The sequence below is a fragment of the Drosophila sulfurigaster genome, chromosome X (assembly GCF_023558435.1).
Source record: "Drosophila sulfurigaster albostrigata strain 15112-1811.04 chromosome X, ASM2355843v2, whole genome shotgun sequence".
Classification (NCBI taxonomy): Eukaryota; Metazoa; Arthropoda; class Insecta; order Diptera; family Drosophilidae; genus Drosophila; species Drosophila sulfurigaster.
The window spans coordinates 4,315,200-4,327,452 of record NC_084885.1 but is presented as its reverse complement, the minus strand read 5'-3'; the positions used below and the strand labels follow the sequence as shown (position 1 = coordinate 4,327,452).

Sequence of the window (12,253 nt, the reverse complement as noted above, 5' to 3'; positions counted from 1 at the left end):
AAGATGTTAGTAGCTTGGAATTCGTAAAAATAGAATAAATATCTTTACGTTAATGTATCAAAATACAATGCAGAAAAAGCTGAGGGCGAAGCTAGCTAACATACAGAAAAAAAGTTATAAAATCAAAATTTTTCTTTTAGTAGTAAGAATTTTGGTCTCAAATGTACGTCAAGAACTTGAAAAATCTTAATATTGGAAAACATATCTTAATTACGAGAACATTTAATATAAGACCCAAGTTCTTATTAATAAGAGGAAAAATTCATATGTAGTTTTACGACCAAAAATCTTAATTGTTTATTTTTTTACACTTATTTATTATTTTACCATTTCATGATTTAATTAGTTCGTTCAGCTATTCAGTTGTATGTTGATCACTTTACTTACGAAATATTTAGCATCGAGTTGTGTAGCTATTGAACCCAGGACTTAGACTACAATAAAGAATCGTTCCCGACATACAGCTTGACTAACTGAGCAAGATAAAAACTTTTTAGGAATTTCGAAGGATTTCAGAATTTTGTAACCTAAATCTAGAAATTTTGTCCTTATTTTGAAAATTTTAATTTTTTTAGACTAATGTTCTTAGTTTTAGGAGTTTGTTCTTATTTAAAGGTCACAATTTTTAAGACGAATGTTCTAGATTTTAGGACTTGCCATTTTTTTCAGTGTAATGTATAAACAAATATGTAGTTACAGTTATTTTTATTTCTCCGTCTGCTAGTAGTTTTATTTTTTGTTTATCGAGATTGTTAGATGTGAAATTTTGGATTGTACGCTTAAGTTATGCAAACTCTTTATAAATATTTCAACTTAATTTTCGAAATAAACTTAATGTAGCATATTATATTGTCGGCAAAATTTGATCATTAGTAAAACCATTGGAAAAAAGATAGAAGTTTTCTGTAAACTTGAAGTATATTAGTAATATATTTTGAATTAAATTTTAAATTTAGAATTAGAATTAGAGCTGGTTCTATTATAACGCAGATCTAGTTCTCAATGTTGAGCTGTGAACTAGTTCACGCTCAGCTGTCATTAGCGTGCTCTCTGCTTTCCATTGAACTACGTAAACAGAGAGCGAGCAAAGAGCAGCTGTCAAAGTTTGGAAAAACGGAGCGGCAAAGGGAAACCGCTCTCTTTAGTTGCCGCTCTCTTTATGGGGTAGCATTGCCAGATGTAAATGGGTTAATGGGAAAACTTTAAGCTCTATTTGCGACGAAGCTTTCGAAGCTACAAAAAAGCGACAACGACGTTTGTATTAACCGTTACAAAATGCCGTTGCCGTAGCTGCAGCCGGCGAGGTGCGTTTCCTTTTCGCCTGTCGTTCGCCTATCGCAGCCAGCAGCAACAGCAGCTGGTAGCTCTCTCTCCCCCCGCTGCCCAGCGCTTGACGCTCCGCCAAGCTTGATACGCAACAACTGTTTCAGCTGCTTCTTAAAATGCTGCTGCTGCCGTTTGGGGCGCCTCAGTTGGTCGCGAGACTGCGTTGCCGTTAGTTCGTGCCCAGCACAAGGAAACGACGCTGACGCCGACGCTGCAAGCAACGTTTTGGGACATTTCAAAAAAAAAATACATATATATATATATACACATATATATCATAATTATTGTTGTGTGTTCACACAATTTCCTGTTGTGTTTTTTTTTTTTGAGTGAAACTGTTTGTTATTGTTGTACTACTGGCTGCGTTGCGTCGCTAAAGTTGCGCCGTGCGGTATGCAACGTTTTTTGGCGCGCCCATTTTAAAAATTTCTTCTTAACGGTTCCAAAAAATAAATAAAGAATTCTTATCTTGTGAGACAGTGGCTCAATGTAAGTTTGAAATGTTTATTGAATGTCGTATTCGATAATTTTTTAGTTTATTATTAAATGTGAACTGCGTTAAATGTTTGTGCTTATCGTAGTGACAACATATTGACGCATTAATCACTAGCTGGGAAATTGAATTGAACCGTACATCTGTTTCAACATATTCGTTCGATAAGCACCAACAATAGAAACAATCAAACTAAATGCGTCTATACGGTAGCCCCCAGGGCTATTCATCGCTTTAAATGCCAATGCTCGCGATAAGGACTTTGAACCCCATCAGACAACAGGTGCTCGAAACTCACAATTTACTTAAATGTTGCTCTAAATACATTAGTCGCTTATTTTCGAATTAAAGCCAATGATAAAACTCCGCCACAACACATTAAATTTCATAAGAAGAAAAGAAAAAGTTTGTACAAAATAGAAGGTTCTCTGTTCTCTGTTTCGTATTTATTTTGTGGGCGTTCAACTTCAAAATTCGTTGGAAAATGTGAGTTGAAGCTGCAAAGTAAACGAGTCAGTTAACTGACAGAAATTAGGTTCTCCAACATTACCCAAAATTGAGTTAAATGCAAACAACTTAAAGTAGTGATGTCTTTGAGTGCAAGTTTACTTTGCCAACTTTTCTGTATTTATAGTTTTCCAACTACACGAATTTTTAAGTTCTTGTATGCGAAAACTTTTATTTACTTTATTTCTGTCAATACTTTTTTTTACTTCTTCTATGCGCGTGTTTTTTTCGATTTAGAATGTTCTTTTGAATATGAGATTTGATAGTTCATTTGGTGATCAAATTTAAAGTGTCATTGGTACATGAAGTTACTTTTTACAACTTTAATTAAATTTTGTAAAATTTTGAGAATAAACTATAAACTAATTAAGCGAGATAGTTTAAATATAGAAAACTAATTTTCAACTGTTCAGTGCTCTTTAAGCAACTTGAGCCTAACAAAAAAGTATTTGAAGTATTAGCAAAATGCCTTCCAGAAGTTTGGCGTAATATATTGAAGGCTGGAGCTAAAACAATTTGCTATCAACTTTTAGTTTCACATTGTACACAACAATTGCGTTACAAAAACATGTTAATAATTTATGTTAACATGTGTAGCAAAAACTCAACTCGACTCGCTTTAATTAAGTGATTTTATTGCCTAGCGAAATTTAAATAAATATCAATACAATGTCATTGTCGCTGTCATTTTCGATGGGCGCGCGCGAACGATGTTGCCTTATCGCATCGCAATAATTGGCAACTGGAAATTTGTGTGTGTTGCTGTGTGTGTGTTTGTGTGTGTGTGTGTGTGTTTGTGTTTGTGTGTGGCACTTGACAAATTGCCAGAAAGCGGCGATGTTCACGCTCAACCGGTCAATCAATTAGACATTATTATGGGAGGAGGGCTGTATTTTAAAGCAATTTGTTTTGGCATTAACAATGGGAAGGGTTTAACACTGTTGCTGTTAATGTGCGTGTACTAAACACATATACATACATATTCATATATATAGGTGTGTGTGTGTGTGTGTGTGTGTGTGTGTGTGTGTGTGTGTGTGTGTGGGTGTCCTTCGAATGTTGCTGCTGTTGCTGGCGGTTAGAAAATGTGGCTATAAATGTGACACTAAGTTAATAAATTTATGGCTAAAACACACCCAGCTGATGCGCTGTGTGTGTTGAGCTAGCTGCTAATTTTCCTGTCTGCCTATCCGTGTGTGTATGTGTGCGTGAGTGTGTGTGTGTGTGTGTGTGTGTGTGTGTTGGAGTGTGCGACAATGTCACGAAACCGCAGCGGACATCAGCGAGGCGGATGCCAAAAAGTCGAGGATTGTGTGTCGTTGGCATATTAATAATATTTTTATTGGCCGCTTATTTGCCTTTTGCGGCAACGTCCCTTTCACTGTGTGTGTTTGCCCGTGTGTGTGTGTGTATGTATGTGTGTGTCTGTACTAAATACTATTCTAATTTGAGCTGACAAATACAGGCACCCACAAGTTGTGACCTCTTTTAATTAATAAATGCGAGCGCTGATAATACACACACACACTCACACATACACATACACATACACATACACACACACACACAACAACACACACATAAAGAGATAAAGATAAACGGCAAGTAAGGTTGATCGAATACCCTGGAAAACGTTCAAGGACTAATTGAATTTTCACACCAATTCGCCTAAACAATTTAATTCTATGCACTTAAAAAAAAGAAGGTTCTAAAATCAAAATGTTGCTCTTAGTACAAAGTCTTAAAGTTAGAAAAACACATCTTGATTTCAAAAACATTTCATATAAAATATTGCATTTTATTTAATTGTTTTTTTTGATACTTTTTACTTATTTTTTAATTGTTTTACATATAAGTTATATGTTGATCATTTTATCAAGTAAATACTTACTATATCATCGTGATTAGCGCTTACACTTTAATGAATCATTCACGACAGCTCGACATAAACTTTATAGGAAAATGGATGGATTACAGAATTTTGTAACCTGAATCAGGTTACTGAAAAAAGTTAGAATATCAAAATTTCGGTCGAAGTACTATGAGTTTTGGTCTAAGAACATGAAAATTTTTAAGTTAGAGAACACATTTTAATTTCAGGACAATTTTACCTAAGACCAAGTTATTTTAAGTCAAAGTAATCTTCGCGACAACTTGACTAATTGAGCTATTTATGAACGAAAACGAAAAAACTAAAAGCTACATAACAACTTTATAAGAATTTCGATGGATTACTAAGTTTTGTAACCAGAATCTAGAATTTTTTTGTCTTGCTGGCATTTGTGAAACTAAGTTTTTGCTAAGTTGTTCTTAAAGTACTTATATTTTAAGAACACAATTTCGACGACGAATGTTCTTCGACTGGTCTTTTTTCAGTGTAGTCTCCAATACATACCACAAGAAATAATTAACATGCTAAAATGCTTCACAAAAGAAGTTGAGGCAGGTCACAGGTGTGTTTATGTTGATTTCTGACGTGTGTTTCATTCTCTCTCTTTCTCTTGCTGCCTGTCAACAGCCAAAATTATTTTATGTTTTTTCTACATTATTTTCTTTTCGTCTACGTTGTGAGTGAGTGAGTGTGTGTCTCTCTGTTATGTTTAAGGTAATGACAAGACCAGTTGCTCATTGAATATTCATGTGCTTGAAGGAATTCTTTTCTTCTTTTTTTTGTGTATTTTTTGGGGCTAAAAGCAATCAGAAATGCCTTCCTTTTTTTGGTGGAGAGAGGCTGGTGGAGAATTGCATATAAATATTCATAATTTATTGGTAATTTTTATGGAAAACACTCAGCCAGTTGTTGGCTTGTTGAAGTGCGCAGAATTTTGCCCATCAATTTCACTGCTGCTGCTGTTGTTGCTGTTGTTGTAAAGCGCCAACTGAAAAGTATAAAAATTATAGCATACTTTTGAGCGCTGAGCTAAGCAAATGAGCCGATTCACACACATAAACCACGTGTGTCTGCCATTTCCATATCTCGTAGTCGTAAATATATGCAGATGGATTTTCTCGCCTTATAAATATTTATTTTCACTTCGCCCCACTTAAAAATTCCCCAATGTAAAATTACTTTTAGTATTTTGTCATATGTTATGAACTTTCCAAACTAAAAAGTCAAACGAAGTTTGCACAGAGCTAATAAACCTATTGACTTTTGACATTGAGTTGTGATCGTTGTTGTACATAAAACTAGTTCGGTTTGGGCGAAATATATATAAATAATTTAAAATACATATTTGAACTAGGTGTTATGCAAATTTTGAGGTGATTAAAAAGAATGCAAATGGAATGAGAAAGTCACTTTTATTGATTGCAATTATGTGTGTGCGTGTGCAAAATGTGTGAAAGTAAATACAATTTGCCGTTAATTAATGGACACACACAATGGATATTGCTGCGTAATTAAATTGTGACAAAAGTTGAAGAAAATCTTTTGCCTGGATGCGAGATGCGAAGTGACAATTGATTGTGGGAATTTTGTGGGCCAAGAAACGATTACAGAGCTAAATTGAATAAGTAAATAATCGACTTAGAAGAAAGCACACTCACTGCTGCTACTTCTGCTGCTCACTTCGATAGTTGAATTCTATATTCCATTCTATTCGCATTTTCAATTGAATTTCCCATCGAGCGAGAGGAGAAGAGGAGAGCAGCAACAGCTCTCTTTCCTTTGTGGATTCAACATTGTGACAAATTAAAAGAGCCAACTGACAATGAAGGTTGCGTTTGCCACTACAAACTACATACACACACACATACACATACACATATATATTGTATGTGCGTGTGCTTGTGAGGATTGTAAGTAGTTTGTTTGCGCCCCTATCGTTCACTAGGCGTGCAGCCAAAGCCGACTTAAGCACAGATTTTGCACAGATACTTTGATGTTGCTTTGAGGAATGCAGCAATAAAAATGCCAGCTTCAGCCAAGCTACATAATGTCAGTGCGGCAGGAGGGAGACCAAAGAAAGTATAAGCGAAAGCGAAGGAGCAGGGCGAGAAGTAGAAGCTGAAAAAAGGGAGACCAGGATGAAGACGAGTCCAAAAACTAAGCAGCTAATGGCGTTAGTTACTTAGCGGCAGAGTCTTCATATGAAGCACAGCACTAGGCTCAATATTTGTATTTGTATGCCCAACTAAATATGTGAATGGGTGTGTGTGTGTGTGTGTGTGTGTGTGTGTGTGTGTGAGTGCTTGTAATGCACATAAATTTACACAAGTTCATTTTTGTGCGGCGCGTAAATCTCTGCACAAATCTCTCATTTCGCTGGGCAAAATAATAAAAAAAATGTAAGAACGGGCAGGGAAATCACTTTAAGAAACGAAAAGGCAAACAACCAGCAAAAGCAAAAAAAGACAAGTAGCAAAGTTACAGTGGAGTGTGCTCGACTGTGAGATACCCGCCATCCATTTTGAAATAAAGCAAAAGAATGATGCATTGTTCTCAAAATATATGAAACAGTATACCGCAATAATACAAAAATATACCAACGACTATAATTGGTATATTTATGGAATATTATGTATATTCGAAATATACCATAGAGCTCAAAATATTCCAAATTATGACTACAAAAACCGAATAATAAACCAAATGTGCAAATATACCGAAAGTCACATTTGAAATGTAACATTGAGGTGAAAATATACCAGATTGTTGGCGAAATCAGCTAAAATAAGCCAAATCATATACCGTAAAATGCCAAAATATACCGAAATCCATATTTGGTATATCTATGACGTACTACATTCGAGTATTGCATTATCAAAATATACCATAGAGGTAAAAATATACCAGGTTGCAGGGGTATTTTAAGATACAGAAGTATTCCTTAAATAACTTCCACAATTTTACCAGTTCGCAATAAAATTTACAGGAATTTAATGCTTATTATTGTCTACACCGAAATTAGCGACTCTAGCTTCAAATTTACACTTATTATTCAATTTTTTTTTGGGTGTGACGAAAATTTGAAATAAACTTGATCTGGGAACAAAAAAAAAAATAATGGTAGTATCTTTTATAGTCTCTAAGATCTAGGTGTTAATTCGAGCGGACGGACAGACAGACAGACGGATACGGCTATATCGTCTCGGCTATTGACACTTGACAAGAATATATATACTTAATGGGATCGGAGATGCCACGTAATTATAATTCTCTTTTGTCCTATGTGTACCGGGTATAATAAGAAAATCAAGCTTAACGGTTATTCACATGCACACACACACACACACACACACACACACGTAGTCGAAAATGCTGCTTATGTAATGCTCTCTCGTAGTATGGCACTTAACTCTGACAAAGAGTCAGCTGAACTCGACTATGTGATGTTAGACATAATTTTATTTTATTTCACTTTTTTTTGCCTGGATCTGTATCAATGTCTCAGTCCCTTTATCTGACTCTGTGTGTCTCTGTGTGTGTGTGTGTGTTTTGGGTTGAAAGGTCGTTGACAATGGTAAAACAACTGAAAATTTATGGTTTGGCATTAAGGAAATTTAATCGATTCGCTGCTGCAGCACGTGTGTTACCGCTGCCCCCATCCCACCTCAAAGTATTCTTTCCCTTTCTCCCCCCGACCACTTGTTTGCCCTCACCACGATCTTTACTGCGCCATCGACTTCGACTTCGACTTCGACTTCGGCTTGGTTCTGTTCTTGTTGCTGCTTGTTCCCCATAGGAGCAAACATGGGCGCGTGCCTGCGCCTACGCTTAGCGTAGCTCTATAACCTCTCCTCCCCAGGTGAAGCTCTCCCCTGGTACCACCATCGTACCGCAGCCACCATGGGGACCCGGCAAACAGTGCTGGGGACGCATCATAAAACTCTCTTATATGCACGCACGTCTACCTTATGAAATTTTCTTAATGAAAAAAAAAGCAAAAACCAAAAAACAAAAACGTGTATTTTTAGAAATGCGGTTTGGTGTTCGCAATTGATAATACCCTTGCAATTAGTAATTTTAAGAAATTTTTTGACCGGCAGAAATTGTTTTGTTTGAAATTCAACTTTTTTTTATATGAAACTAACTTCGATAAGCCAGAAATTAACTTCATTTGACTGCTTAGAGTCGTCTTACCAATAAACCAAAAGCAGACTCAAAATATAAAGCTTGTTAATAGATCACAAATAAAGCAGGACTCTTCTCACATTTTCCTAAAAGCAATCTATTTAAAATTCCATTAAAATTATTGTTGGAAAAATCGTTTCGCAAATATATTGAAATACTTCTTAAATAAGTCTTCGCAGCACACATTTAAAATAAAGTGCTCGAATTAACTATATAATTTTTTAAACTTAGTTTAACAACTCCAAAAATACAATAAATAATTACTTGCAATTTTAATGTATGAATATTTCAAAACGATGTAATTTGATTATTATTATTATGTGGCCATTACAACCCTTTATCGGGTCTCAGCCTGAAGCGCGATGTGCCTCCACGCGGCTCTGTCCTGAGCGCGCCTTCGCCAGTTGGTAACACCAAGTGTGGACAGGGTATCCATCACCTGGTCCTGCCAACGCGTTCGGGGTCGTCCTCTCCTTCGTGTCCCAACAATCATCGCATCAAACACCTTACGAGCCGGAGCATCTTCATCCATACGGGCAACGTGGCCCAGCCAGCGAAGTCTTTGAGATTTCACTCGACTGGCCACGTCAACATCGCCGTATAGCTCATACAGCTCGTGGTTGTATCGGATGCGATAAACATCGTCCACGCAGATTGGACCAAAGATTTTGCGAAGAATTTTCCTCTCGAACACTCCAAGAGCAGCTGCGTCTGACTGCGTCACAGTCCAGCACTCCGCACCATATAAGAGTACTGGAAGAATGAGCGTCTTGTAGAGTGTGGTTTTGTGCGTCGAGAGAGCTCTACTATTAAACTGCCTACTGAGCCCAAAGTAACACCTGTTGGCAAGTGTTATTCTCCGCTTAATCTCCAGACTGACATCATTTGTGCTTGTTATAGCAGTGCCTAGGTAAATAAACTCCTTGACGGACCCAAAGCTATAGTTTTCTGCAGTCAGCTGAGAATCAAGACGCCGCGATTCTCTGCTAGAGCACACCATAAACTTTGTTTTTTCCATGTTAACTGCTAGTCCTACTTTTGCTGATTCCTTTTCAATAGCCCCGAAGGCTCCTGTGACATCACGCTTGGTGCGGCCAATGATATCAATATCATCAGCGTAACCAAGGAGCTGGACACATCTGTTGGTTAATATCGTGCCCGTCCGATGTACACCAGCCTTTCTTATAATACTCTCCATTAAAATATTGAAGAGTATACAAGACAGCGAGTCACCTTGTCTGAGGCCACACTTGGTAGTAAAGGTTTCGGATTGGCCACATCCTACCTTGACAGAGCTGATGGTGTTGCTCAATGTCATTCTGCAAAGTCTAGTCAGCTTTGCTGGTATACCAAGCTCAGACATGGCGGCATATAGGCGATCTCGCCGGGGGCTATCAAATGCAGCTTTGTAGTCGACGAAGAGATGGTACGTGTCGATCTGGTTTTCGTAAGACTTCTCCAGGATTTGGCGCAAGGTGAAAATCTGGTCAACAGTGGACTTGCCAGGCCTGAACCCACACTGATAAGGTCCAATCAGTGCTTCAGCATGGGGTTTCAGTCTTTCACACAATACGCTCGTTAGGACCTTGTACGCAACTGGAAGAAGACTAATTCCGCGGTAGTTGGTGCGCACCGTGGCATCACCCTTCTTCAGGATGGGACAGATCATGCTGAGATTCCAATCTTCGGGCATGCTCTCCGTGAGCCATATCTTGCTGATTAGTTGGTGCATGCTCCTACCAACATATCACCAGCTGCCTTAAACAGTTCTGCCGGCAGGCCGTCAGCACCTGCAGACTTGTTGTTCTTAAGCCGTTGGATTGCATCCTTGACTTCGATATGACTCGGGATTGGCGCTTCAATATCAGTGCCATAGATTGGGGTTCGTGGATCATAATCTTCAGAGTCTGTGCTTGAGCCAGATAACAGACTCGAAAAATGATCCCTCCATAACCTCAGCACGACCTCTGCTTCTGTGACAAGGTTTCCATCATCGTCCCTGCACGCCACTGCACCAGACTTAAATCCTTGGGTCAGACGCTTGACCCTCTGGTAGAAGTTACGTGCTTCATTTCTGCATCCGCTGCTCTCTATGCTCTCACACTCTCGCCTTTCCTGCTCTTTCTTCTTGCGTCTGAAAAGGCGTTTTTCGTATCTTCTTCTCAACCTGTAGACGTCCACAATAGCTCGTGTCGCCCCAGCCTGCAGTGTTCTTCTGTAGGCGGCGTCCTTTGCAGCTGTTGCGTCACGACACTCCTGATCGTACCATGGATTCCTTGTTATAGGACGCTGGAATCCAAGCACCTCTTCTGCCGAAGCTCGCAGGGAGTGAGATATGAGCGCCCACATATCGCTTATGTCTTGAGGTATTGAAGGTGCTCGGCTTAATAGCCCGAGACGTGAGTGGAGAATGCATTCTTCGCCTGTTGTGATTGCAGCTTTCCGATGTCCAGCCTTCTTAACGCACTTCGACGTGCAATCTTCGCCACACATAGCCGTGTGCGAATCTTAGCTGCAACAAGATAATGGTCGGAGTCGATGTTGGGACCCCGACAGGATCGTACGTCGAGTATGTTAGATGCGTGCCTTGCATCGATCACAACATGATCGATCTGATTTCTGGTCAGTCGATCGGGAGAGAGCCAAGATGCCTTATGGATGTCCAAATGACGGAATCCGGTACTACGAACTACCATATTATGCGCAGCTGCAAAGCCTATTAATCTGAGACCATTGCTCGAGGTGGTCTCATGTAGACTAAATCGCCCGACGGTGGCACCAAAGATGTCTTCTCGTCCTACCTTGGCATTAAAATCCCCGAGGAGAATTTTAATGTCATGGGGAGGACAGCGGCCATAAGCTCGGTCGAGCTCCGCATAGAAAGCGTCCTTGGTGGCATCGTCCTTTTCCTCCGTTGGGGCATGTGCGCATATCAGGCTGATGTTAAAGAATTTGGCAGTAATTCGGATCGTTGCAATTCTCTCGTTTATTGGCCGAAAGTGAGAGACTCGGCGCCGCAGCCTGGCACCTACAACGAAACCACAACCAAATTCATGCCGTTCTGGATGGCAGCTGTAGTAAATGTCACAGTTCTTCCTCTTTATGCAGCCTTGTCCTATCCATCGCATCTCCTGGATAGCAGTGATGTCAGCCCTACATTTGTTGAGGGTATCTGCTAGTTGTTGAGCAGCACCAGGTCTGTACAAAGTTCGTACGTTCCAAGTGCATACTCTCAAATCATTGTCCTTTTTACGTTTGCTATGGTCGTCAACGTTAGATCGGTTCCTTTCCGAGGCTTCTCTTGCTTCCTTCACTGGAATTGTGTTTTGCATGGGTGGATTCCAAGTCCTACGCCAAAACCTAGTTTGTAGAGTTAGGACTCTCGTCGCGCGCTTTAGTTTGCCACTCAACGGTTGTCGAGCGACAATCCAGGGAGAACCACGTGGAGGTAGTGCGTCGGCTTGAAGAAAGCAGTGACAGGAATCATGCTGGCATTCACCAAGTTGAATGCAATCAGACACTTTGACCTGTATGCTTCCCCCCATTCTCCCCAATTTGATTATCACAGAGTATTTATTGATGTAATATAAAGTATTTAAAGTTATTGCATTCAGTTGCCAGTTGCGTCGTGGGCAGAACTTAAGAGGGATTCTTAGCTTCAAAAAGGATTATATCAAACTATCGATACTTATTGACTGTGTACTCAGATAAACTCTAGTAAGGTTGCCAAATGCCCATACATAAAAAAAAAGTGATAGGTAAAGTGATTCTCACTTAATTTTCTCTTAACTAATGAAACACTTTATTAGAAAATGGAAATATTTAGAGTATATAATAGAAAAGCGAAGAAA

The 12,253-nt window shown here is 39.0% G+C and overlaps 1 protein-coding gene across 1 annotated transcript in view; it reads left to right on the top strand.

The window, feature by feature from the left end:
- The first annotated feature begins 1,508 nt into the window (after positions 1–1,508).
- The window catches only part of LOC133847038 (uncharacterized), a 74,689-nt gene continuing 63,944 nt past the window's right edge, over positions 1,509–12,253 (top strand). The window contains exon 1 of the mRNA XM_062281782.1: positions 1,509–1,815. The gene's annotated coding sequence lies outside the window, so the exon portion shown is untranslated. The remainder of the gene's footprint in view (positions 1,816–12,253) is intronic.